This window comes from Rhipicephalus sanguineus, chromosome 2 (assembly GCF_013339695.2).
Source record: "Rhipicephalus sanguineus isolate Rsan-2018 chromosome 2, BIME_Rsan_1.4, whole genome shotgun sequence".
Classification (NCBI taxonomy): Eukaryota; Metazoa; Arthropoda; class Arachnida; order Ixodida; family Ixodidae; genus Rhipicephalus; species Rhipicephalus sanguineus.
In genome coordinates, this window is record NC_051177.1 from 206,449,541 (window position 1) to 206,475,694 (window position 26,154).

The following is a 26,154-nucleotide window of genomic DNA, read 5'->3' on the forward strand; positions in this document are numbered from 1 at the left end:
CAGAGAAGACATAGAAAGAAAGAGGAAAAAGAGAGATAGAGAACAAATAGACATAGAGAGAAAGAGATAGATACACACCAAAATTTTAAAAAAGAGAGCACGCACAGCCATGTATAGCATAGCATACAAGAGTGGGAAAAGACAGGTAGACAGTAAAAGCCTAGCCAAGGCAGGGCCAGCTAGGGGCCCAGTAGCTCTGCTGTGACGCAGGCTTGCACGACTATGCAATTTTTTTAGAAGAGCAACACTTTCAAACCTAAAATAAAATAAGTGGTATTCAAATAAAGGGTTTTTCATTTCTTTCTCATCTATTTAAATTATGGCAATATTTTATTGCCTACTCAGGAACGCACAAGACAAGTATAAATGTAAGCATACTCATAAAATATGCAGAACTGCCAAAGCAAAGTTGAAAACTAAGTGTTGGCCAGAACAATAATTTTATAAAATTATGAAGGAAGATCAGGTATTCGGACGTGTTTTGAGGATAAGAGGCTCTTTTAAAAATAGCTTGACAATCCCTGTTTTGGAAAAATAAATTGCATTTAACACAGAACATGCCCAGACATGCACAAAATTAGATAAAACTTACCAGTAATGACCTGGAGGAGCTGCAAAGCGTTAAACGGAACTTTGCCTTTTCTCCCCGTTAGGGAAAATCTTGCGCCAAGACATCTGCCATATATCTCCTCATCAGCTGGCGTAAGGCATTCTGAAGAGAAGAACCTCCCAGCCGAGAGAAGTGAGCCACCTGAAGGAAAAAAACAACTGAGCTTCAACACTTAGCAGAGCATACTGAAATAATGCCAGAAAAAATGCTTCCATATGACTGAATAGCCATGCTTAACGCTGCACAAGGTCAGCAGTAGGGCTTGGTACTGCTGCACTGCTCTGGAGCAGATTCCTAAAAATATTACCATGTTATCTGATTTAAAAACACCTAACTTACTAGATCAGTCCTATTTTTCGGTGTGCCAAGATACTGCTCAAGTTCCTCCAGGTCATTGTGAACGGCCAAGGGAAGCAAATCAAGCAGGGCACCATAAATAGGACCTGCCGCTGTACGGTTAGGTTCAGTCGAGTTTTGCAAGCTCTCCATAGCATTCTCCAGTGTTTCCAGTTTGAGTTTGATCTCCTTAGCAATTTAAAGGTCTTTTCTTGCACTGTGACAAATTAACAAAAAAATCGAGATTCACAATAATAGACTAGCAAGCACATAGGTGTACATACAGGCGCTCAGTGAAGTTTTGAAATGAGAAAGCCTTAAATATTGTTTTTTTAAATGCGAAGCAGTTCTTAGCGAACTTCTGCGAGTTTGAGCGTATCTATCTATCTATCTATCTATCTATCTATCTATCTATCTATCTATCTATCTATCTATCTATCTATCTATCTATCTATCTATCTATCTATCTATCTATCTACCCAAGTAACGCAGAACGTTGCCATGATGTTGCCTAAATGTGTCCAGATGTCAGTGGGTAACGTTGTGTGAATGCGCTTAATGTCCTTTCTGACCACCACGAGACGTTAAATATAACATTGAATTAACGTTCAGTGACATTCCAGACATTCTGGCAATGTTTGTACAACGTTTAAACAACATGATCTAAACGTGCATGTGTGCTAATTTGACTTTCAGGCAACATATACAAGAAACAACATACAGGTAGCGTTAGTGTGTGTATGTTGTTACTACCAGGCACGCCGACCTATTGTGGAAGCCACTGTGCGCAGCTCTCGGCCTGGAAAGCTGTCTGTCATGGCAGGTAGCATTAGTGTGTACGTTGTTACCATCTGGCACGGTGACCTATTGTGGAAGCCGCTGTGCACAGCTCTAGGCCTGGAAAGCTGTCTGCCAGGGTGGGGAAAAACTGCATAATTAAATGCTGCCGAGGAACTCAAGCATTGGGGTGTAGGTGCGTTCCTTGATCAAACACATCTATACATACATAATAAACCTGTTAGAGCCAAGCTATAAAAATGTTAAACCACAGCTGCAGATGTCTACAAGACTCAGCAGAACACTATTTTCGTGTTTGAAATGTGCCTGAAGCACAACCTGCACCTATAGATTAGAGCATAAAAATGTACAGTTTTGCTCTATGTAAACAATATAGGTACATTATGTTTTGTGGGTAGAATTCTTTACGTGAAGGAGGTTACAGGCTACACTGAAGAAATCATGAGAACATGTAGTGCCGCAGCTGAGGCAGCAGGGAACATGCACATCTCTGAATGCAAAAACGAAAAAGTAGAAACACTTGTACATAAAGATTACTTACTTTTTATTTATTTCTTATTGTTGTAAAGCCTGAGACATAACAGAGGGTAGTGGCACGAAAAATACAGTAATTTATATCAACAAAACATATTGCTACGAAATGTTTCTTTTTGTACAGTCAACTTCTGTATCTTCAAAACAGACAGCAAATGCCAAAAATGCTTGGCTGCACAATGCCAGTCTGTACACATGCAATGGAAAAATACTGGGAACATTCTTGTTACATACAAGGGAGCACCTGATGACGGCGGACAGCCAATACCCCACTCATTTTATATGCCACCCAGCGTTTCATTACAGCATAACAAAATGTGTAGTTTTGCTCTGTGTAAACAATAAGTGAATATGTGTTGTGTGTGTATACCTGTATGTGCAGAATTGTAGGCTACATTAAAGCAACCACGAGCACGTGTCGCAGATTAGGCAGCAGAGACCATGCTCACGTGTCTGAATGCAAGAAAAAGGGGAAAAATAAGGACATTTATTCACGATTACTTATTTCTTAGTTATGTGTTACAGTCACAGAATCAAATATAAATTGAAGTGGTACAAAAACATTTTAAACGTGCGTAAGTTATTATGGCAAACACATGTTGCATTATAGTTTCTTTCATATAATGTCAGCTGCTCTGTCATTAAAAACAAATGGGACAGCTAGAAAATGGAATAATCCGTTTATACAATCCTAGCACATAGTTTGGCTGCACAGGCTTTTCTATATTGACAAATCACGGCAAAGGTACATAAGCAAGGAACAAAGGCTGGCAAAAATACTGTGCTAAATACACATCAGGACATGATTATGGCAGACAGTCATACCCTTCTCATTTCTAACGTGAATCACCGTGTTGTATGCAATGAATGATTGTCAATTGGTGATTGTGTTATTGCCCCATGCCACAATTTCACGAACCGAGGCAGTATACCAGCGTTAAAAAACTGGCACATCCCATTCAGGTACAGCTTGTCTTCGTGGAGCTTAAAATGTTCAGAACAAGAACTTGCTTTTACCAAAATAGAAAACCTTCTCCTGATATGCGTGTTAGCAAAAGATGTTCCACATCGAAGAAGCTTTCCAGTTGTTTTAAAGCAACTGAGTTTTATGATTATTTGCTGACATTCATTCAGTGCAAAGCAGGCCATTTGATGTGCCCTTTGATTAGCTCAGAAAATAGTTTTTAAAAATCAAGGTAAAGCATGCAACTATTTTCTATTCAGCTTGTTACCAAAGTTTTTCTTTCTGTCCATTGGACCATAGACTGAATAAACTGCCATGACGTGATTGGTCTTCTTGTTCATTCAGTCGAGATTCTAACAATTCCTATCAAAGGTGAGCTCTTCAAGTTATCTTTGCATTGTTGTGAGCTACTCTTGTAATTGTCTAGTGTTTTTTGTTCAACACTTCTAGTATTGTTTGTGCCAATAATTTTAGCATCTAAGCTTTTTAGATCTGCAGCGAATTGGCTTGGACTTGATACTTTGAAGTGAATGGTTATGCATAACCTTGGAAAGAGTGACACAATACCCTCGTTGGTTTGCGAGTCGTTACAGAGGGAGTCGATTTCTAGAAGGGATTCAGAATGAGTGTTGAGACGAGTGTTAGCCTTAATGTCATAGGAACATAAGGCATAAAAGTCAAAGAAGCATTTACATAATCTCTCACTCGCAACTCTGGGCACGGAACAGCAGCAGGCACAGGCAATTCAATCCTTTAGTGTATAATGATAAATGTGCACCAACCTGCATCAAAATCGGAGGTGCAACTAACAGCCATACAGCTACCACAGCTCACATGCCCACTGAAGTTCATAGGTGCACAATTGAGCGGCATACTGAAGTTGCTGTTGTTTACTTGAGTCTCTGCAAATGTGGTTCAACTTCAATGAACGAGCTTGCCAGGTGAGGGTGCATCCAAGAAAGGTACACTGTAGACGATGTCAGGAATCGGAAATTGCAGGGTGATGACTGTGAAGAATGTGGAACAAGCTGCAACGTACCCAGTTGGCAGCCCGATGAGAACCATGGCAATGAAGGCCTGCATTATGAAGGGAAAGTGATTAGATCCATGCTGGTAGCACTTGTTACAAGCCAATTTATCAAGCACCAAACAATGTATTTAAATGAGTACACTTCTCTAAAAAATGCACAGAATTATTTGACAAAATGCGGCTGCTACGTGTTCAATAGCAATAACTTGCTCATTCGTGATGAATGATTGGAATGAATCTGGCAAACATAAAAAAAGAGCATGTCCACAGCTTACAGAGAGATATCATTGTTACAAAATTTAAAAAAAAACTCATCAGTACAAATATAACTGCAACAACCCACAAAGCATCAGAACTGTTTTAGTGGTAGCACATACAGGGTGTCCAAGCTGTTGAGCGCCAAGATTTTAAAAATGACGTATAGCATTACACGAAGCCAAACCTAGTGCATATTGTTCCCATTATTAAATAATTTCTGTGCAACATTTATAGCGAGGCTGTTTAGAATAATTATAATGAATTTTGTTACTCAGAACTACCAACTAATACTAAACTCGAGGAGTCTAGGCATATTAGGGAACATGTAAGTGAGCTGTTTTCAGCACATATGTAGAGGATGAAAAAATCCGTAAACAGGGGGTGGGTGCTCGAGCCAACGTTTCGACAAGTGGACTTGTCTTCTTCAAGGCTGGAACTGATTTGAACTGAAGAAGACAAGTCCACTTGTCGAAACGTTGGCTCGAGCACCCACCCCTGTTTACGGATTTTTTCATCGCAGCTTCCATCTTCCACTTCCTGCCGTTTTTTGGATATGTAGAGGATGCTATTCATGTGTGAATTGTGGCTGCATTGTGGTGCTCTCTTAATGTGCATATCGGGCAGTGTGCAAATCCAGAGCATTTTTTTTTCTTTGGGGCTTCAACAAGCCAGAGTCGGCTTTTCTGTTTGTGAGCTCCAGTTGCGCGGGTACGCAGATCATCCATGCCTCATCAACACCTCCTGCAACCTCTACATGGTGTCAGCAGTACGCTGAACACACGTGTTTGCTTGCAGGCACCATAAACACATCACAGGTGTCGCCTGCACCACTCATGCCGCTAATCTCGCAATCAAGTCGAGCCAAGCTGCGTGAAAATTCTTCATAGCCACTCTCTTTCATGGCCGCTCGGCTGGCTTAGAGTGCGCTTTGTGACTATCATACAGGAATGTCCCACAGCTGTGACATAGCAGCAGTGTTCTCAATGCCTTGGATCCTATGGGGACATAATATCGCTGAATGCCAGCCAGTGGGTAGTATCCATATTAAAAACAGCACAATATGAAACACAGACAAGAAGGATACAGGACTAGTGCTGACTGCCACTGTTTGGTTTATTGGACACTAATCAAAGCCTCCTCTAACTACACATCGAAAAGATCTTTCCCTTTTCTTTATAACGCCTCCTGCCAGAGCGATCGAACAGGCCACACCTCCAGGCGCGTGTTGCGACCAGGCACTGTGGGAGAGCGCTCGCTACCATACCACTTAGTCACGTGACATGATGTTACTAGCTGCTCAGAGGCAGCTGCAAGGGCTGCGTGTTTAAAAGGGAATGCCGCGAGAGGCACTGGCCACTGTACCTAAAAAAGAGAGCAGGCAAGGGAAGGGCAGCGCATTCGAGGCTCACTCCAGGCAATGAATTATAGGAGGCGTCACACTAATGTATCTTGTTAGGGTGGAGAAGTGGGCGTGTTGGTATTGCATGATCCGAGGTAAAAGGCGTGAAGACGAGGACGGACAAGAGAGAGGCACACACACGGGGAGCCACTTCCAAAATGTTTATTCCAGGAATAACATGGGTTCTATTTATAGACAGTGCTATCACATTTTATCGCTGCGCAGTCTCATTCAGAAAATGCCACTCTTTTCATGATAATGATATGGAGGCCACCCTCACACAAAATCACCTGCTTCAGAATCTTTTTTACTCAATCATTAATCTAGTCCGTTTATCACGACTCCTGGCATCACAGAGCAGGCACGAAAATCCGGTGAAACACTTGCATCTTGGCAATGGATTGCCAGTGACCCTCTGCCATTCCTAACATTATGCAATGCTTTCTGATCCTATCGTTTAAACATTGCTCAGTTTGGGCCGCATATTTGTTTACTGCATGGCAGGAGAATATCGTAGACCATGGGTTCTAAAACTGGGTTCCACGAAACTCGGGGGTTCCGCAAAGGGCATCTTAGGGTTCCTGGAGCGGCCAGAACGAATGCAACTAGCTCCTGTTTTACCCCCATTAGCACCCACATTATTTACTTAGACAAGAAATTTTACATTTTATTTTCTATTTAACAAAGCCAGCGCATGCCGCACCTGCCAAGTGGTGTGTGAGGGTAGCGAGAGACACACGTGGTAGCAGCACTAAAGGCTCGTCTAGTGCGTTCGATGAAACTTGCACGATTTGCGGCCCGCAGTGAGAGCACTCGAAGCACTGGTAATCCATGATCGTGAGTGCACTTTGGACTATGTGTCCGTGAATGAGTTGCGTAATTTTGCATGCCGAGATATGGAAGATGATATTGGATTTAATGGGCACCTCGGTGCTTAATGAATGGCCCATGGCACGTCTGTGTTCACTTGGCACAGTTTTCATGCGTGCTGATTTGCCATTGCACTAGGTCGGTCTTGTAAACAAAACGCGCAATGAGCACTTTGATGCGCAGAACGGGCATCGCTTCATGCCCTCTGTGGGCTATACGAGCATTCAGGCTTAGCTTTATGACTGATGTATCTGTCTACGGCCATTTCGCAGTGTGACTGGCATGCCAAGTCTATGCAAAGTGAAATCGCAAGTCTATGTGTTATCGGAAGTCATATTTTAACGGTGATGGCCTTCTTCGATATTGAAGATAACAGGCCAATGTGGGCAATGGTAATACTGCCATATCATTATCACAGAAAGAGCTGCATTTTCTGAATGCGACTGCGCAGCGATGAAAAGTGAGAGCGCTGTCTGTATAAATACCACCCATATTCTTCCTGGAATAAACATTGCTGGAAGTGGTGCCCCGTGTGTGCGTCTCTCTCTTGTCTGTCGTCATCTTCTACCATTTTACCTCAAATCATCATTTACCTTTAAATGAAGTATACAAGGGAGGTGAAATAATCTAGACTTCTAGCAGTGCCAGGCGATAAAACTTTAGTCAAACAAGATTAGTTAGGGATGTAGCAACACTCCTTGTCAGTTAGAATCAAAGGCATGCTGACACATGTTGCATCTCTATATTTCATTGCAATGCTTCAAACCCTTCACATGCATTCGCATCTTTGTACTCAAGATTGTTAAGCGGGCTATGGAATGCCCGGTTCACTGCTGCCACCACCATGCCACAAGGAGCTATGGGTCTCAAGTTCGGCGACTCAAGAAAAGCGGCCCCTGAGTGTCTGCTGTCTTCGTTGGCTGCTCTGCTGCGACAGGTTTGGTCTATGAGGGAACGTGGCTGGCCGAACCTTCAATGCCTACAATGGTGGTCATTCCATATGTGCATAGTGTCTTACACCACAACAAAAATGCCCCAGGATGAGCAAGGGCTCATGTTGTATTTCTGGCCCCCAGCAAGAAGGTGAATCCGAACAATCCAGCCAACAAGGGCCGTGTGAAGAAGCATGCCACAAAATATGTTATGCAGATGTGAGGTCTCGTATAAAATTCAGACCTGATGTGGCAGTTCCCACATCGGGCAGACGGGCCGTTGCCTCAAAAACCGTATGTGCAAGCACACAAACAACTAAAGACAAGAAGCAGCAACATGGCCAACCACTGTATAAAATGTGGCTGCCTACCAATTTTTGAAGAGACCAAGGTACAGCGCAGATAGAAAGATGAGACTGCACATGAAAGGTCTGAAGTGTTTGCAATGAAATGTAAAGATACCTTTAATTGTGTGCCTTTAATTAATCTAACTGATAAGGAGTATTGCTACATCAGTAACTAACCTTATTTGACGAAACAAGTTTTGTCACTGAATGCATATGCCACTAAAAATCTGGCTAATTTATTCTCCCTGTGTACTCCATTTGAAGGTATATTAGTTTGGGCGACAACAAAACAAATCCACACGTTTTTATTTCTTGCTTCCCAGGGCCAATGTAATGTCATACACAGCTCTGAAGGATTGCTGTAAAATTTTACACGCATGCAGAACAAAATCTGCTGTGACCCGCAAAATATAGTAGCCGTTTCTCAAACTTAGCACACTTAGCCGCATAACGCAGTATGACGGCAAAGTTGACTTTGCACGCTGCAGTGTGATGCTATCGCAAGTTCCTTGTCAAGATAACGATATAAGACCGTAAATACCATGGCCACACGCAAACGCGCAGCCTCCCCTCGTTACATCAGTGGGTAGTGTGAGGGTTCGCAGCAAGCTGTCCTGTTTCTCAAGGCCCGATAATTTGTAGAACTGTTGTCATTTGTTATTTCTCTTTTGGTGGCTGTTTATCAGGAGATTTATGGCCATGCCTCTACAATCAGAAGGAATGGTCACAAATTGGGAGTCTCCTGGACAAATTGGGAGAGTTGGCAGGTACGGAGTACTACGAGTTTATCTCGCTGTCAATGTCAATATCTCGCTCACAAGTCAGTAAAGTGAGCAAGCCGCGCAATGTTAGCTTTGTGGGTCTCTGGTGAGCCTCTATCAGGTGTCACCACCAGCGCTGTCCATCACGTACATGTCACTGGCACACCCGCAAATAAGCAAGCAGTAAGAAGTCTACGAACAAACTAAATTCACTAGTGTGGCGGCAGTACAAAAAGCTGAGAGGTGCACTCTCTAAACACCTCCATACGACACGAAGGCCAGTAATCATTGAGATGAACTGCCAAAACCTGTGACCTATGTTGTTTACATACAAACCCATACTGATGACTACATCGCTAGATGTACACCTTCAGATTCTGCACGTGCATAAGCTTTAAACTCATTAAAATATGCTTGGGCTGTGTTTGTGGCTGGATATTACACAGATGACACCTATATGCTCCCAGTGATGTGATGTAACAATCAAATCATGTTTGATTTTTTTTGCTAAGACTCCTTTAACTGCGGGGTTCTAGTATAATCTACCCTCCTTATGGTGTGAACTCATCAACAGTTACATTGAAAACTCTCTCAATATGCATGCTAGAGAGAGGGGATATGTTGTAATGCATTTGCACACCTTGCACACACGATTGTGGTCCCATTGCCACAATGCTCATATCTGAGTCCTGTTTAACACGCAGTGCTTTACCGTTTCTACTGTTCAGAGAAGGCACTGAACTAGCCATCGTCACGTCATAGCAGCGTTGGTCCAATTAGTTGACCAACAATGCGCTGAAGATATAATGATGAGGAACTGAATTCAGAGGGCATGGCTTTGCTCCTCTGAACATGTGCAACCGTACTGCTCGTGGCCAAGACCATGCTCATACTATGTGGTTTTTGCCAAACTGAAGTTCTTGAAGCTGTGCTGCCTCTTATACTTCTTGGTCAATAATATCACCAATTACATGTACTTTGACCCTCGAAAAGTATCTGAATCATAATGACCATCGCAAATTAAAATGCAACTGAATATTTACAAAACTGCCAGGAAGTATAATTGATTATCAGTACTAATTACATGTAAATCTCTAAGCGCAAGTCCAAAGCAATGCAGCAGTATTGCACAAGACCCATCTCTGATCCCAAGATTGCCACTATATAATTAGGAAATAATCTGAAAGCTTGCCTTCAGAAAGCTCCGTATTTCACATGCTGCTTTAAACACATTTAAGCAAGCTGATGTATACTACAGCACATGTTCAACACAATAATTGCAGTTTTATTCTGAAGATTTCGGGTTTATAAATAGCTGTCTTGTTTCAATTCTGCAAGTCGAACATGTCCAATCTACCTAACTATTTCTAGGGTGCAAATGTTCGTTGCATCAATATACATTGGGTAATGATAAGGAAACACAATTTTTGTGGTTTAAAATCACCGTAAAATATGATGCTTACCAGACGGATGGCACTCACAGCATAGTTCCTAGGTATTCCTTTCTGTCACTCCTCATCAGCTGCATTGGTGGCAAAGTAAGATTTTGGTTCTGCTTCTCATTCGTTTCTTCCGGCCTGTGCAATGTACCTAAAACAATATGTACAAATTCCATCCAACACATCAAAATAAAATCATCAGCGAGTTCTTGGTACTCTACAGTATGAAGTAGGGTCATAACTAAGGAGCAGTGTTTTGTTGTCACGTTAATTTGGCATATGTTCAGTAATTTCCAATTAAATTTTTTTTCAATCGAACAAACCAGCACATTTTGCCTGAGGAAAAAGAAACATTACACGTTAGCATTCATGTCACGTGTTGAGTGCCGATTCATCCACCATCCCACAATTACGCTATTGTGAGTGAACTTGGCAAAGCATTATCTATGTATGTCTTCTATTTGGCCGTGCCCTCTGTGCTAATTCAAGGAGTGCAACAGTTTACCATAAAATTTTTGATTGGTTGTTAGCTCACCCACTGCTGCCCACTCTTTAGGTTCGGCACTCTAAATTCAAAGCATCAGAACAAACTTATCCAAGGATGGTTGCTTGCTGGGCTAGTTGGTTCATATCCACGAGTGGCACAGCGCGGAAAAACAGGAAAGGACGACAACAGAGACAGAGTGCGAAGAGCACTGACTTTCAACTGTTTATTTCGCTGGCAGCATCACGTATATGTACTACAGCGGGACCGAAACATAGCAAAAAGTCGATAAACAAGAGGTGCATGGGGTGATAGCTGCAAAGATATAATGACCAAGTTTCTAAAAATTTTTGCTCCTCCTTCGTCAATGTAAGCGATGGCATGCTCACGCATCCCTCTAAATTTCGGCCGCCTCAACTATTTCCCTGACACACTGGTCTTTGTGGCGATAAACAATGCCACTTTTTGAGAACTCGGCATTGCACGGCTTAGTATGCCGACGCATGGACTTATCGAAACAGTTACCGCAGTGTAAGTCGAGATTGCCCTGGCTACCACCTCTTACATTCTTGTTGTGCTCTTTAAGCGTCGTGTTGACGCATATGCTGGTCTGTCCGATGTATTCGCACCCGCAAGACAACGGCATGCGATATACAACGCCCTCTTCACAAGGCACAAACAGATTCTGGTGATGAATACTGCACGATTTCTTTTCTTCGCTTTTACAAGGGTTGGTTTTCTTGCAAAGAACTGAAAGTTTTAGTGGAGCCGAAAACACGACGCCGACGCCTAGACGCTTTCCCATCTTCTTTAGGTTATGCGATGTCTGGTGAATATACGGAATAACGGCTGTTTGCTTCTGCACATCGAGGCCTGCCACATCATTCTTGTCACCTTGCCGGATTGTTTTCATTTTTCGCAATAGGCCTTCAGCTACAGAGACCACAAGGGAGTCCGGACAGCCAGCCTCCGACAGCCGTCTATTTTGAAGCGCTAGGCTTTCTTGAAGCATATGCTCGCAAGACTTTGTCAGAGCATTAGTGAGACAGTACTTAAAGGGACACTAAAGGCAAATAACAATTTATGTCAGAGTGAAAGCTCAATATATGACAACGTCTAAAACGGCAATATTATCAACAGCAGTGTCCTACTTACCGAGAAATTAAGCTAAATGTATCACACGATGAGCGCCACGAGTGTGACATTTTGGAAGTGATCCGGATGATGTGGGAGAGTCTGAATACAATTAATCACTAGTAATCAAACTAGCTGCATTAAAAAAAGAACCTTCCGTGCATCAAGACACGTAATACAACGCTGCTTGTTCGTTTCTGTTTGATTCATGGAAAAAAAGAACCTTTGGCGTTGCCATGGGGAACGGCGCGCGTGGTTCAAAAGTTCCGTTTTCGCCGAGCTGCGCTTCGCCTGGCATCCTGCTTCGCTCACGCGGTCGTGTCTCACTGGTAGTTTCGGTATCGCGTACTGCCGTGTGTTTTGCACGCTCGTGAAAGTCGCTCTGACAAAAAGTTCGACAAAATACCGCATCCATGTGATGTTGCTGGATGCCCAAGTGGTGCACGCCACCAGTGCACGCCGCGGCGCAGTAAGGGCGGGCAACGTTGGGCACCGCAACAGTGACGTGCGAAATACCGCTTTCAGGCGGGTGATTTGAAGTGCGCTAACGCGATGCGGACCACTAAAACGTGATTTTATTTCAAAATAAGCACTTCCTTGGCACAAAAGTAGCACTCCGAGGTTTTTGGACCGCTATTTCAACAATCAAGGGCGACTTAATGTTTGTCTTTAGTGTCCCTTTAACAATACTACGCTTCACTAGCTTAGAGTGGGCAGATAACGCGGGTAACAGGGCTTTTCTTGCTCTGGGTTCATAACCCCAACATATTTGATCGTCGAAAAACTTTAGCTGTAGTTCTAAAAACCTAATGGAATTGTCTTCTGGCATTTACTGCGTCAAAAGTAAAGGTGTTAGGTTTCGCCTGCACGTAAAGCACGTTTAAGCAGTTTGATGAAAATCCGCATTTACGTTGTCAATTATGATTTAAAAAATCATCAACAAATCTAAAAACCTGGAAACATTCGGTCTTCTGACAGTTGATGATCTCGGGATCGCGCATAGCTAAAAACAGATCACTAAGTACAGGGGCGATGGATGACCCAATACAAATTCCGCGCTTTTGCAGGTAAACACCTGTGTCCCAAGTGGCAAATGTAGGCCGCAGGTACATGCCAAGCATTTCCAAGAAACCGCCTACAGACACTCCGCTACTGTTTTGAAACGTAACGGCCCCTAACCTATCAATCGCCTGTTCAACACACTGTAGTAGCGCATCCTGCGCTAACGAGTAAAACAGATCTTTTATATCTATTGAAAAGGCCGACACTTTAGCATTTTTATAAATACTCAACGTGCGCACTGATTTTTACCAAGAATGGGTCTTCTTTCTGAAGCAAGGACGGCTTATCTTGCAGGAACAACGCCAGACATCTTTGCTGCCACGTATCCTTTTCTGAAGTGATGACCCGAAGGGGGCATCCAACTTTGTGAGTCTTTGCAGAAAAAAAGATATCTAAAGAGGACTTTTTCTTGTCCTGAAATTGTTTGACAAGTGATTGTATTCCTAGGCATTTACAAAGTTTCATAGCTAGCATCTTAGCCTTTTTGAGACTTACTTGGTCCATCCTATTGAAGTTGCTGTTGATAGCCTAGGTAGCCTTTCTACGGAGGACATCATTTGCGAAAACCACAAAACCACCCTCTTTATCCCAGGAGAGCACACAAAGGCGGTTACTGCACAAATAATCGGACACTTTTTTTCAACGGCTCTGTGTGAGAAGGCCGTACTGAGCGTTCAAGAACGTCCACCCCCTGTGAAATACAACTGTTCCTCTCATCTTCCGGTGCGAGTCTTGTTACTTGTCCGAATCTTGCTAGGGATTTTCACCATGCGGATTTTCATCAAACTGCTTAAACGTACTTGACATCTTCAGGCAAAACCTAACACCTCTAGTTTTGACGCATGAAATGCCAGAAAACAATTCCATTAGGCTTTTAGAACTACGGCTAAAGTTTTTCGACCATCACTGGCCAATCTAAGCTAGTGAAGTGCAGTATTGTTAGTACCGTCTCACTAATGCTCTGTCAAAGTCTTGCGAGCATATAATTCAGGAAAGCCTAGCGCTTCAATATAGACGGCTGTCGGAGGCTGGCTGTCCGGACTCCCTTGTGGTCTCTGTAGCTGAAGGCCTATTGCGAAAAATGAAAACAATCCGGCAAGGTGACAAGAATGATGTGGCAGGCGTCGATGTGCAGAAGCAAATAGCCGTTATTCCGTATATTCACCAGACATCCCATTACCTAAAGAAAATGGGAAAGCGTCTAGGCGTCGCCATCGTGTTTTCGGCTCCACTAAAACTTTCAGTTCTTTGTAAGAAAACCAACCCGTGTAAAAGCGAAGAAAAGAAATTGTGCAGTATTCGTCACCAGAATCTGTTTGTGTCTTGTGAAGAGGCCGTTGTATACTGCGTGCCGTTGTCTTGCGGACGCGAATACATCGATCGGACAGACCGGCAGATGCGTCAACACGAGGCTTAAAGAGCACAACAAGAATTTAAGAGATGGTAACCAGGGCCATCTCCGCTTACAATGCGGTAACTGTGTCGATAAGTCCGTGTGTCGGCGTACTAAGCCGTGCAACGCCACGTTCTCAAAAAGTGGCATTGTATATCGCCACAAAGACCAGTGCGTCAGGGAAATAGTTGACGCGGCCAAAATTGCTCGTGCGGGAGAGGGATGCGTCAGCATGCCATCGCTTACATTTACGAAGGAGGAGCAAAATTTTATAGAAACTTTCTGATTAGATCTTTGCAGCTATCACCTCATGCACCTCTTGTTTATCGTCTTTTTGCTATGTGTCGGTCCCGCTGTAGTACATATACCTGATGCTCCCAGCGAAATAAACAGTTGAAAGTCAGGGCTCTTTGCACTCTGTCTCTGTTGTCGTCCTTTCCTGCTTTTACGCACTGTGCCCCTCGTCGATAAACTTATCCACTTTCATGCATTTAGCATATGCGAAATGTTCCGAGCTTTCGACAAGAGGACAGGCTTTGTTTTTTGCTCTACAGTTTGCAATATGGTATACATGATTTAAAGATTTGTGCACTCCTTTTTCATGAAGAAATTGTATAAGTGGCTTAGCAGCATGCTAAACGTGTAGCCTTCACTATAATGTTAAGCCACACATTCACAACAGAACACGGCTAATTGAGGCTTCATTCGTAGCCTTCATTATATTGGTCCTTAACTTGTCGTAGTAACATTTTGCCTTGCACAAAGCAACAAAATACCTGCATTTTCAAACTTTATTTACAATGCCATGTTCCTCTGACACACAGTCTAGTCCATACTGCACCACTCTGTGATGCGTCCATCAGAGCTTAAAGGGATACTGAACAAAATAGGAAAAAAATGACAAAAGCATCGATATTCCACTTGAACAACGCGACTGTTTCGATAAACGGAGCTTACTTAACATATTTTTGAACAGCTGGCTGTATTTTTGGAGCATTATTAAAATGCGGCACATTTTCCTGTACTCCTACTTCTCTTTCTCCACCTATCCTGTACATCCCGCTCTCCCCCTCCCACAAAGGTGCTGAGATGGCCCCACCCTTTGAGGTAGCATTGTTTGCTGCATGTGCTGTTCATACTGGTTCTAGGAACCTTAGAGTGGGAGTGGAGCGGGTTGAGAGACACGAGTGACGGCTAGCAAGGTTGGCACGCCCATTTCCGGGGATGTTAAACGTCACCTTCTATAGTTGACCGCGCGGCCACTAGACGCAGCAGTTTGTGAAAAACGCACTAAAGTCATTGTTTTCAGCAACCTTCTGCCTTATATGAAGGTTGCGTCTACAGATTTCTGCACCCAAGCTTTCAATCTGGTTGAAAATCTCGATGCAAAAATTTTGTGCAGTGCCCCTGTAATGAAAATAAAACTGGAAGGCCGTAATGGTACTCGGAGCAAGCACAAGAGGAGGGGCAAGAGATACAAAGATGCAGCACCATCTTCCAACTGAAATTTGTTACAAAGTGGCACACATGTATATACAGTCGAAACGCGCAATAACGAAATCGTGCAACAACGAAACATTTTCCTGTCCCTGGTGAAAACCCATAGGATCAATGCATGTTGCAGCTCTCGATAACAAACTTTTGGTAAACGAGAATCCCGCAACAATGAGTACTGACCAGATGTTTGCCCACACTCCAAAATGCACTCAAATGTATTTGCTTCACACCTGCACAGTGAGAGAGACCATTGAGGCAGAGGGGATCGCACGGTCAAGCAACAAATGCGCAAGCTTGCCTTTGTTGCACCTTTCAGATAAAGAGCATTTTTACCTAGCGTGATCTAAGGACAAGGGTTACTGGTAACGCTACATCTTGTTGATGTCAACTATCCCGATTTTCTTACTACAGATTATGGTTTTTCTGTGTATGCACATGTGCGCACCTATCTAATAAATTTCAGTTGGAAGATGGCACTACGTCTCTACATCTTGTCCCTCATCATGTGTTTGCACTTAGTACCATTACGAATGATTTAGTCCAACTAGCCAAAATCACAACTTTCTTGAAGCTCGTACTTTTTCATGCAACAAGCACAGGAAGCCGTTGCATGTATTAGAAACAGTAAACAAGCAGCACACAACACCACTCAGCTTAAGAAATATGTTCCGGGTGGCCAGCTCTGTTGGCTTTCACTATTTTTTTGCCCAATGCAGTGGTGTACCTGGAAGCGTGTCATAAGTGAACATTACCCTGTCAGTAAAAACATGCAACAGGTTGACCATCACGGGGGTGATTCTGCTGTGGCACATGTGCGCTACAGGGTGTGCCAGAAAAGAACGAACTTCTAGTCGCCGTTCTTGAATTTGAGTGAATTTAATCCAGGTGGAGGTTAAAAAACAGCAATAATTTTGAAGTTGGCTTGGTGAAAAAAAATTTTTTTTCGCTTATATAAAAAAAATAAAAACGATTGGTCACAAAAAGGACTTTTCCGCCAATTTCGCAATTTCTGAATTTTAAACACACCAGCAAAAACACAATATTTGTTCCTCTCAAAGAACAAGTAGAATGCAATTTTATGAGTGCTTTATTTAGCTTTGTTGTAGAGAGGCTTTTGAGGACAAGATGACACACATGGTAAACGGCACAAATTATTTGTACCTCATGTGTTTACTGCTGCAGACAAGTTAAATTGAGAATAATAAAACTCGGTAAATATTGATTTTGATAGCTGAGCTTTTTTTCCAAAATTTGTCATGATTATTGAGCCCCCACAACTTAACCATCAGCCATTGTTTACTGCCAGCCATAGCTACAAGGTGCAGTGAAGTTACAGGTAAGTCACTGAGCTATATTAATGATAATTTCTGGGGTTACAACGTGCCTCGTAAGCAAGATGTGCTTATCAGGCGCGCTGTAATAGGGGGCTTCGAATGAATTCCGTGCAGATGGGGTTCTTTAACATGTAGTGGCATCTAAGCAATTGTGTATTTATGCGTTTTGTCACTACTGAAACGCGGTAGCTTTGGCTGGGAAATGAACCTGCATCCTCAAGCTGCTAAGAAGCGGCACCCTACCTGCTAAGCTACAACTGCAGGTCAGTGAGCCATAATAAAGGAGTACTGACACAAAATTTTGCGGCCGAGATAGCCTGCGGGATCGATTCCAGTGAACATGTGTGTATCATCTGCAAAATATCAACAGCGAATATAGCGTGGTACGTATTTTCAATTAATTTTGAAGTTTGCGTAAGCGATCGACCCTTGGTGACCCCCTACTTTGCTCACGTGACCACACTGCAACAAGTTATGATGAGGCGCTGGCGATGAGGCGGCTGGTGATGAGGACATCGTCAAGGTATGCAAACACAGTAGGGAGGCCCCGTGTAACCTCAGAAATAAACCGCTGGGAAGTTTGAGCTGAATTGCGGAGTCCAAAAGGCATCCGCACGTATTGAAACAACCCAAAGGGCGTCGTGATGGCGGTCTTAGGTATGTCGGCGGGCTCGACAGGAATCTGGTGGTACGCCTTAACAAGGTCCACTTTGCTGAAAATTGTGCAGCCATTGAGGCGCGATGTAAAATCCTGGATGTGAGGTAGGGGATAGCTGTCGTGGACAGCCTTGGCGTTCAGCACTCGATAGTCCCCACAAGGACGCCAGTCACCAGGATCACGCTTTGGCACCAAATGCAGCGGGGAAGCCCAAGCGCTTGACGAAGGGTGGATAATGCCGAGCTGCAGCATGTGGTCAAACTCCCATTTAGCAATAGCTAGGCGGTCTCCAAACAGGTGGCGTGGTCGAGCGGCTGCCGGTGGATTCCGGGTGACAATGTGGTGTGTCACCGTATGTTTAGGCGGCTGAGTGAGGTTGCACGGTTTTGTTAACTACAGGAAACTCGCCAAGATTTTTTCGAAAGGTGACGAAGGTATCAGCATGCGGATGGCCATTGGAGCGATGTCGGACAGGACTCCCGAGATGCAGAGACGAGTCTGACCGTCTATGACGCGGCGCCGCCGCCGCACGCTGACGTCCAAATCGAAGTATGAGAGGAAGTCCGAGCCGATGATCGGTTCAACCATGCCTGCGATGACGAAAACCCACCGGAAAATGCAGTGAAGGCCGAAGTCGAGGGTGAGAGATCGGAGTCCATACGTCGCTATATATGAGGCGTTGGCGGCACGAAGCACTTGTCCCTGACTTCGAACGATCAGCCTTAGTCGGGGGCACAACGCTAATTTCCACGCCTGTGTCTATAAGGAACATGGCGCCCGATAGCTGGTATGTGACCATGAAAAGGTGGCTGGAACGACAAGGGAGATCACACGCCGCCGTCAGTGATCCCGGCAGGTGTTTCCCTGCCACGAACATGGAGGTGTACACTTCGTGGCTCGGTGTCGGAAACGCCGGTGGTACCAGCAGAGAGGTGGAGGGCTGGGACTCCGAGCTCGATGACCGAAACGAGGCAAACGAGTGTCCTGCAGGGGGCTCCGGAGTGCGGCAATGGAGGCGGCAAGTTCGTCGATGCGGGCCTCAAGACGCGAAATCGCTGTTTCTGCTGGTGGTAAGACAGCGTTGACAGATTGGGAGGTCGCTTCATGAACCTGATCGACGAGCTCCGCCAGGCGGTCGAGGTTGACGTCGCCGGCCGCCGCGAGGACGAGGCGTATTGGCTGAGAAAGGCGTTGGAGGAAGAGCTCGCGAAGCAACGCTGAGTGGGCAGACACGTCGTGGTCCCCAAGAAGCTGTCGCATTCGGCGCAGTAGTTGGGAGGGGCGCCTGTCGCCAAGGTCCCCCTCTGCAAGGAGCTGCTGTACGCGGACGCGTTCCGAATCATGAATCGCTCCAGCACCTTAGTTTTAAGGTGCTGATATGGTGTAGTGTCTGAGACGTTGGAGAGGACGTCGGAGAGCTCGCTGGCAACATCAGGAGGAAGGACAGAGGCTACGTGTTAGTAGCGTGTAGTTTTCGAGGCGATGCAGTACAGGGAGAATTGCGCCTTGACCTGGTGAAACCAAACTTGCGGGTCCTGTGGCCAAAAAGATGGGAGACGCAGTTGCACGGCCGAGACGTCCTGTAGACGTGAGTTTTGTTCAATTGAGGGTGCATTTCAGTCAGTCATTGTCTTCGTCCTAGGTCACCACTTGTAGGCTGATGCCACAGGAGCGAAAGAAAGACACGCCTGAACGATAATCGATGCCAGCCAGGAACGTGAGCCGTGGCTTCACGTGCCACAGCCTAGCGCCTTCTTTTTTTTCTTCTCTCGCCATCGCGCACTCTCCGGTTTGCGCACCGCCCGAACGAGATCGCTACAATGTCATAGCCGTCATTTTTTTGCTGCGTTTGCTCAAGAAGCCTACTTCTGGGCGGCTGCTCGCGAACTGCGCGGAAGTGTGTCACAGTTCTGTGTGCTGATCTGATCGAGCGCTGCACCCGCTAGGTGGTGATAGTTGCACCCGGATGGACGGATGGATGAACAACTTTATTTTAGTCCTTCGGCGCGAGGCTTGTCATTTTTGAAACCGAAACTGACGACAATGGTCGGTAATGAGGAGCCCGTAATTAATTATCTGTCGCGCACTGCAGCAAACGATGTGCCGTGTTATGACTAACAGGCCCCCAGTAACACATTGCAGCAAGAAAACACGAGGCTAAAATTTTTGTGTCAGTACCCCTTTAAGAGAGAAAGAAACCAACTAAGGCACCTCACTACCTTTAGCTGATCACAAGAGCCTTGTGTGCCGTTGGCTCTGCACCAGGCTTTTCGATTTTCTTGAAGTGTGTTGTATTGATGAATGGCGGCCAGTTTTAACCTTTCTAAACCACGATTTTGGGATCGCAGCCACTGCTCTATTTAGGAGTTCATGATGTGGTACACCCTGCGACAAAGCGGCTGTTTTGAAATATTCTGTCCTCTCCTTCCCTTCTGTTAATTTCAAAAATTTGATCATTTCAATTATGGTCAACTTTGTTAGCATCCGAGTGTCCAGATTGGTAGCCTGTGGAGAAAATGTTTATTCACTTTTCTATTACTTACGAGTGGTTAAACGCAAATGAGATGTTTTGCAGCCTATCATCACGTCGGTGGGGAGGGGGGGATATGCTTTACAGGCGGTTGTTCCAACGTTTATGGATGCCACAACAGAACCACACTTGTTCTCCTCACAGACTATAATATAAGAAAAATTATATTCGTGCTACAAAACAACAGACGGAAACTTGCACAAGTTTACTAACGCTGACTTGAACCAAACGCGAAAGGACACAATAACAGAAGCAACAAGACGTAACGGCTGAACTGGTGGCCCGGGAAAACATGATGAAACCGTGGTTTAAACGAACAAGGGGCTATGGGGCCCATTCGCTCACAGGGCGCATCTTTGATAGACATAATCACAAAGAGCAAACTAAGAATGAATCGAAGGAAAGCATAATTGATATTATTTTTACTTTACTTAGTGTATACATAAATAGAAATAATGAACAAACAAATAACACAGCATCTATGGTTTTATTATTTCTTGGCTGCATACAATAGATTACACCGGTGTCACATGATCACTTTTTGTCGTCATCAGGGCCGATCCGGGTCTGATTTCTTGATCGCCATAAAAAATAATCGCTGCACGCGGTTCAAAATATTCCGGATCGAGTTTGGCTGAGACGTCAGTCAAACCGCGATTTGGGAGCCAGACCGCAATCAAAAGTACCTGTGTGACATCGGTATTGAACGTGACTTACGTCATAATTACTGCAACGAAACATGCGATGGCAAAAAAGGCTACAAAAGAAAAGAAGAAACGGTATTCGTGAACAGGCCCCGCTACTTACCTGATCATGAAGCGTGGGAAGTGCCAGGTGGAACCACGCTACAGTAGACTTCTACCGTAGAAGCCGTTGCCGCCGAAAGCCTTGCTGAAGTGTACGCGGACAGGAGGGGGCACAGCAGAACACAAAACTGATAAATTCAGCCGCACGGTTTCTTGGTATCCTAAAGTTTCACACTAATGAAGGGACCGCGGCACCCGCCCTTGCAATGTTGTTTTGGGCGCGAAACTGTCAGGTGATTGAAAGAGCCCGCGATGCAACCGCTGCGCCCTCGATATGCAATGTAAACCAGTGATGTAAATTATAGCCTCCGAGACAAGCATAAAAATTGGCAATCACAAAGGCTGTGTATATGCGTCGCTTGTGTTATAATTTGGTAATTTTAGACATGTTACGTACAAATTGTATTGGTATTTTTGAATTATTCCTAAAGTGTCATTCCACTGACATCTTTTAAGTGCAAGTTCATAAAAAATTTCGGCAGATCCCACGTACCGTCGGAATCGATGTTATGCGAAGCATGCGCAGGAAAGTGACTGTGGCCTAATTTTTCACATTGAGCAAAACATGAAGGAATGACGCTGGAGTAATGTGCAAATGGTATATACACATACGTTGAAGAGTCGCGCATGTGTTATATAACCAGTTGTTTACAGTTGCGCAACGATGCCAACAATGACATGGGAACAGGGGCGTAGCCAGAAATTTTTTTCTGGGGGGTTTCAACCATACATTATGTATGTTCGTGCGTGCGTTTGTATGTGTGCGTGTATATATGCGCAAGCAAAATTGAAAAATTTCGGGGGAGTTTGAACCCCCCCCCCCCCTTGGCTACGCCCCTGCATGGGAAGCTGATATGTAGTGCAATATTGGATAGCATGGATTCGAACAGGACAAAGGAAACAGATGCACAGGACAAGCGCAACGCGCTACATAGCGCTACTAAGCTTCCTCCAGAAAAAATTTGTCTACATATATATACACAGCCGAGTGGCACGCAGGCGCCCTGCACGTACTAGAGCTGTGCACGGGCCGTATTTCCTAGCCCGAGCCCGGCCCGGGCCCGCTGACTTTGTCGAAGGCCCGCCCGAGCCCGACGGCAAAGGGCTGCGAGCCCGCCCGGCCCGGCGCGACGTACGAAAACACAATCCCGGGCCCGGCCCGGCCCGGCCCGGCCCGGCTTTTTGAAGGTTCGCTGCAAAAACAAAACATCGTTTTCCGGTAATTTGGCATTTTATTGGGCATATCAAATATGATCAAACGACACACAACGAACAGTCTCTGTTACACAGATTACAAATTGTCGTGCAAAAATAGCAAGCAGTCCAACGATTCCGGGATCAACGAAGTGCGGCGCTTTTGCATTATGTAGCCCGCCGAACTGAAGTTACGTTCGCTGCTTGCACTCGTCGCCGGAATTGCTCATATCTTTTTTGACAGCCTGGCAAGCTTGGCAATTTTATTTGCATCGCATACCTGCGACAGCGTGGCACTTTTGCTATACAAGTAGACGGCCTCATGCCAGCAACAATGGAGTTTGCTCGCCAAAGCCGTCACGTGTATGGGGTATGCCCATGCAAGCGTCAGTTTGCACGAAGGCGATCTACGTCGAGTCGCTCGTCGCTGTCGCGTGCATTTTCACTCATGGGATTTGGCCTTAAATCGAACGCGAACAGTCGCGTGGCGCCGTCACTAGCTCAGGTGGTGTTACTTCTCTGTTTGTCAGAGTGCAACAGAGGCAGTGCTTTACCTGCTCCCCTTTTGTTTAAAGCAGCGAATGGAAAGGAAAAGCGGTAAAGGGCGGTCGCGGAAAAGGCGCTGTATGCGTGCTGGAAAACAATTCCCGCTCATTCTCTATATTTCGGGCTTGAGTCGAGCTTTGCGCCGGGCCCGAGCCCGGCCCGATAAAACTCCAAGTAGCCCGGGCCCGGCCCGGGCCCGAGCTGAAAGTACGTCGGCCCGCCCGAGCCCGGCCCGCGGGCCGGGTCGGGCTTTCGGGCTACCCGGAGCCCGTGCACACCTCTAGCACGTACGTTACACTCACAGTTGCAGTTATGTTACAGTTGCGTTTCAGTTGTTATTCTTATACTTGACCCTTATGATAGACAACGCACGCACGTTTCACGAACTCGTATGAATGTGTGGAACGGGTTTTTGGCAGTTCAACAAAGTCATCATCACCGTGATGAGCGAGCACCAGCAGCTTAATTGACAGGACTTGTTATCGAATCCGTTCGTGATCGTGGCTACGAGGGGTCTTAGTATAGTAAAGTGAAAGGTATTGCCACGCCCACTTCCTATTTTATTTCGATGTTTTTGGGTTTGACCAGCAAAGACGGTTATCAACGCTCGAGGCTGTCTGCGAAGCAGTGTTCGAGAACAGGGGCGTAGCCAAGGGGGGGGTTGGGGGGGGTTCAAACCCCCCCCCGAAATTTTTCAATTTTGCTTGCGTATATATGCACGCACACATACAAACGCACGCACGAACGTATATGAAGTATGGTTGAACCCCCCCCGAAAAAAATTTCTGGCTACGCCCCTGTTCGAGAAGCTTCTCGATTGTAGTAGATCGCTTTGTTAAGATTTCGCGCCGCACGCGAATGTTCCAGCATTATCGAGCGATAACGCCGCCACCAGTGATATCGCCGGAAAGTTCGATAGCGCCTGTATAAAAGCCGACGCACATGACCGCTTGTCAGTTGATCGATGGTCGACGCTCTGTTCGCCACTATCAATTTATTGCTGTAGCTGGAGTTTCATTTTCCAGGCCACAAGTTCGGCCTAATAAAGAGTTTCATCTCGGACGTGCTGACTGCTGCCTTCGTCGACGTCACGACCACGTGACATCTGGTGGAGGTGCTGTTTCTTCATGATCCGGACGCCCCCGTTAAGCCGTGAACCCAGCCCCCAGCGCGGAGAAGACATCGACGCGAACCACGACCAGCGAGCTAGCCGTAGGCAACAAGGCCTAGCACCGGAGTATGGGCCTCTACCCAACAACACTCGGAACAGAAAGGCCAGGACCACGACTGCGGCAACGATGACAGACGCTGTGCCGCCCGCACCGATCCTTCTCCGGACGCCCAAGGAGCCACCAACCTTCCGCGGATCGTCATTCGAAGACACGGAAAGCTGGCTGGAAGACTACGACCGAGTCGCGGTTTTCATTGCCTGGACCAGCGAAGACAAGCTACGGCATGTCTACTTCGCCTTGCAAGAGGCCGCTCGCACCTGGTTCGAAAACCAAGAGCGAACCCTGACAACGTGGGACACATTTCGCACCAGGTTCCTCTCTACGTTCACGAGCGTCATCCGCAAGGAGAGGGCCGAAGCGCTGCTTGAAACCCGTTCGCAGCTGCCAAACGAAAACGTAGTGCTCTTCACAGAAGAGATGACCACGACTCTTCCGCCACGCCGACCCCGAAATGCCGGAAGACAAGAAAGTTCGCTTCCTCATGCGAGGAGTAAAGCAGGAGCTCTTCGCGGGTCTGATGCGGAACCCACCGAGTACTGTCCAGGAATTTATCTCCGAAGCGACGACGATTGAAAAGACGCTGGAGATGCGCACCCAACAATTCAATCGCCGCTCGACGCCAGCTTACGCAGAAGTTCAATCATTCTGCTCCGACGACCTCCGTGAAACGATTCGACTGATCGTGCGGGAGGAACTGCGAAAGCTTTTACCCCGCCGCAGCATCAAGTGGATTCAATCGCCGACGCTATCCGCGAGGAAGTCCGGCAATCGCTTGGAATTCCCGAAGCACCGCAGGCTCAGCCGGAAGCCATGAGCATGCTGCTGCAGCCCGACGCAACGCCTCCCCTCCTCGTCCGCGTCAAGACGCCGAGCCGCCGCAGTTCCGCCGCCAGGCACCGCCGCCACCACCACCGACGCCATACCGCCCGCCGACAGGACAACAATGCGCCCCCCGAAAGACCGACGTTTGGCGTACCCCTGAAAACCGTCCGCTCTGCTACCACTGCGGGGAGGCCGGCCACACGTACCGCCGCTGCCAGTACCGTCAGATGGGGCTACGCGGATTCGCCGTCAACGCGCCGCGCCCGCAGCCAGGCGAACGGCCTCGCGACATCGACGACTACCTCACCGGAACACAGTGGCAAGAACGACGACCTTCCCGCTCGCCGTCGCCCGGCCGTTACATGTCACCGCACCGCCGACAGTACACAGGCCCGAACCGGGGCCGGTCGCCTAGCCCGTATCCGGAAAACTAAGGGCAGCAACCGATGGAGGTGCGGTTGCTGAACGACGAAATGCTGAAGATCCTCCGCCGTCGACGACGACGCCGCGACGAAGTTCCGAGCCCCCGCCGCACGCCGAAGGACGTCCTGAAGACGAAACTATGCGACCGGAAGCAGACCTGACGACGCAACGTGGAAGCAGCGGTGCAAACCGACGTAGCCGTGACCCGACGCCGCGACGTAACCGCAACGCAAGACGGCGGACTAGCGACCTCGACGTTCTGATCGACGGCGACAACGTCACCCCTCTCGTCGATACTGGAGCCGACTATTCCGTCATCAGTGGGCCGTTCGCAGCACTGTTGAAGAAAGTTAGGACTGCTTGGGAAGGCCCCGAGATCCGGACCGCTGGAGGCCATCTGATAACGCCGATTGGTGTCTGTACGGCACGAGTCACTATCAACAACCGCACTTATCCTGCGAGCTTTGTAATCCTACAAAACTGCTCCAGGGATGTGATACTTGGAATGGACTTCCTAAGTGACCACGGCGCCGTCATCGACCTGAGGTTTGAGTCGATAACACTGACCTCAGACAAAGCGCTCCCGCCCCGCGCGATGCCAGGCAACCATGCATTGAATGTGATAGAAGAGCAGGTGACCATTCCGCCGCGCTCCAGCGTCATTATTTCCGTCGGCACCGAAAAATCTGCGAACCTTGAAGGCGTCATCGAGGGCGATCAGCACCGGCTCCTGAACCGTCAAATTTGCGTCGCACGAGGTA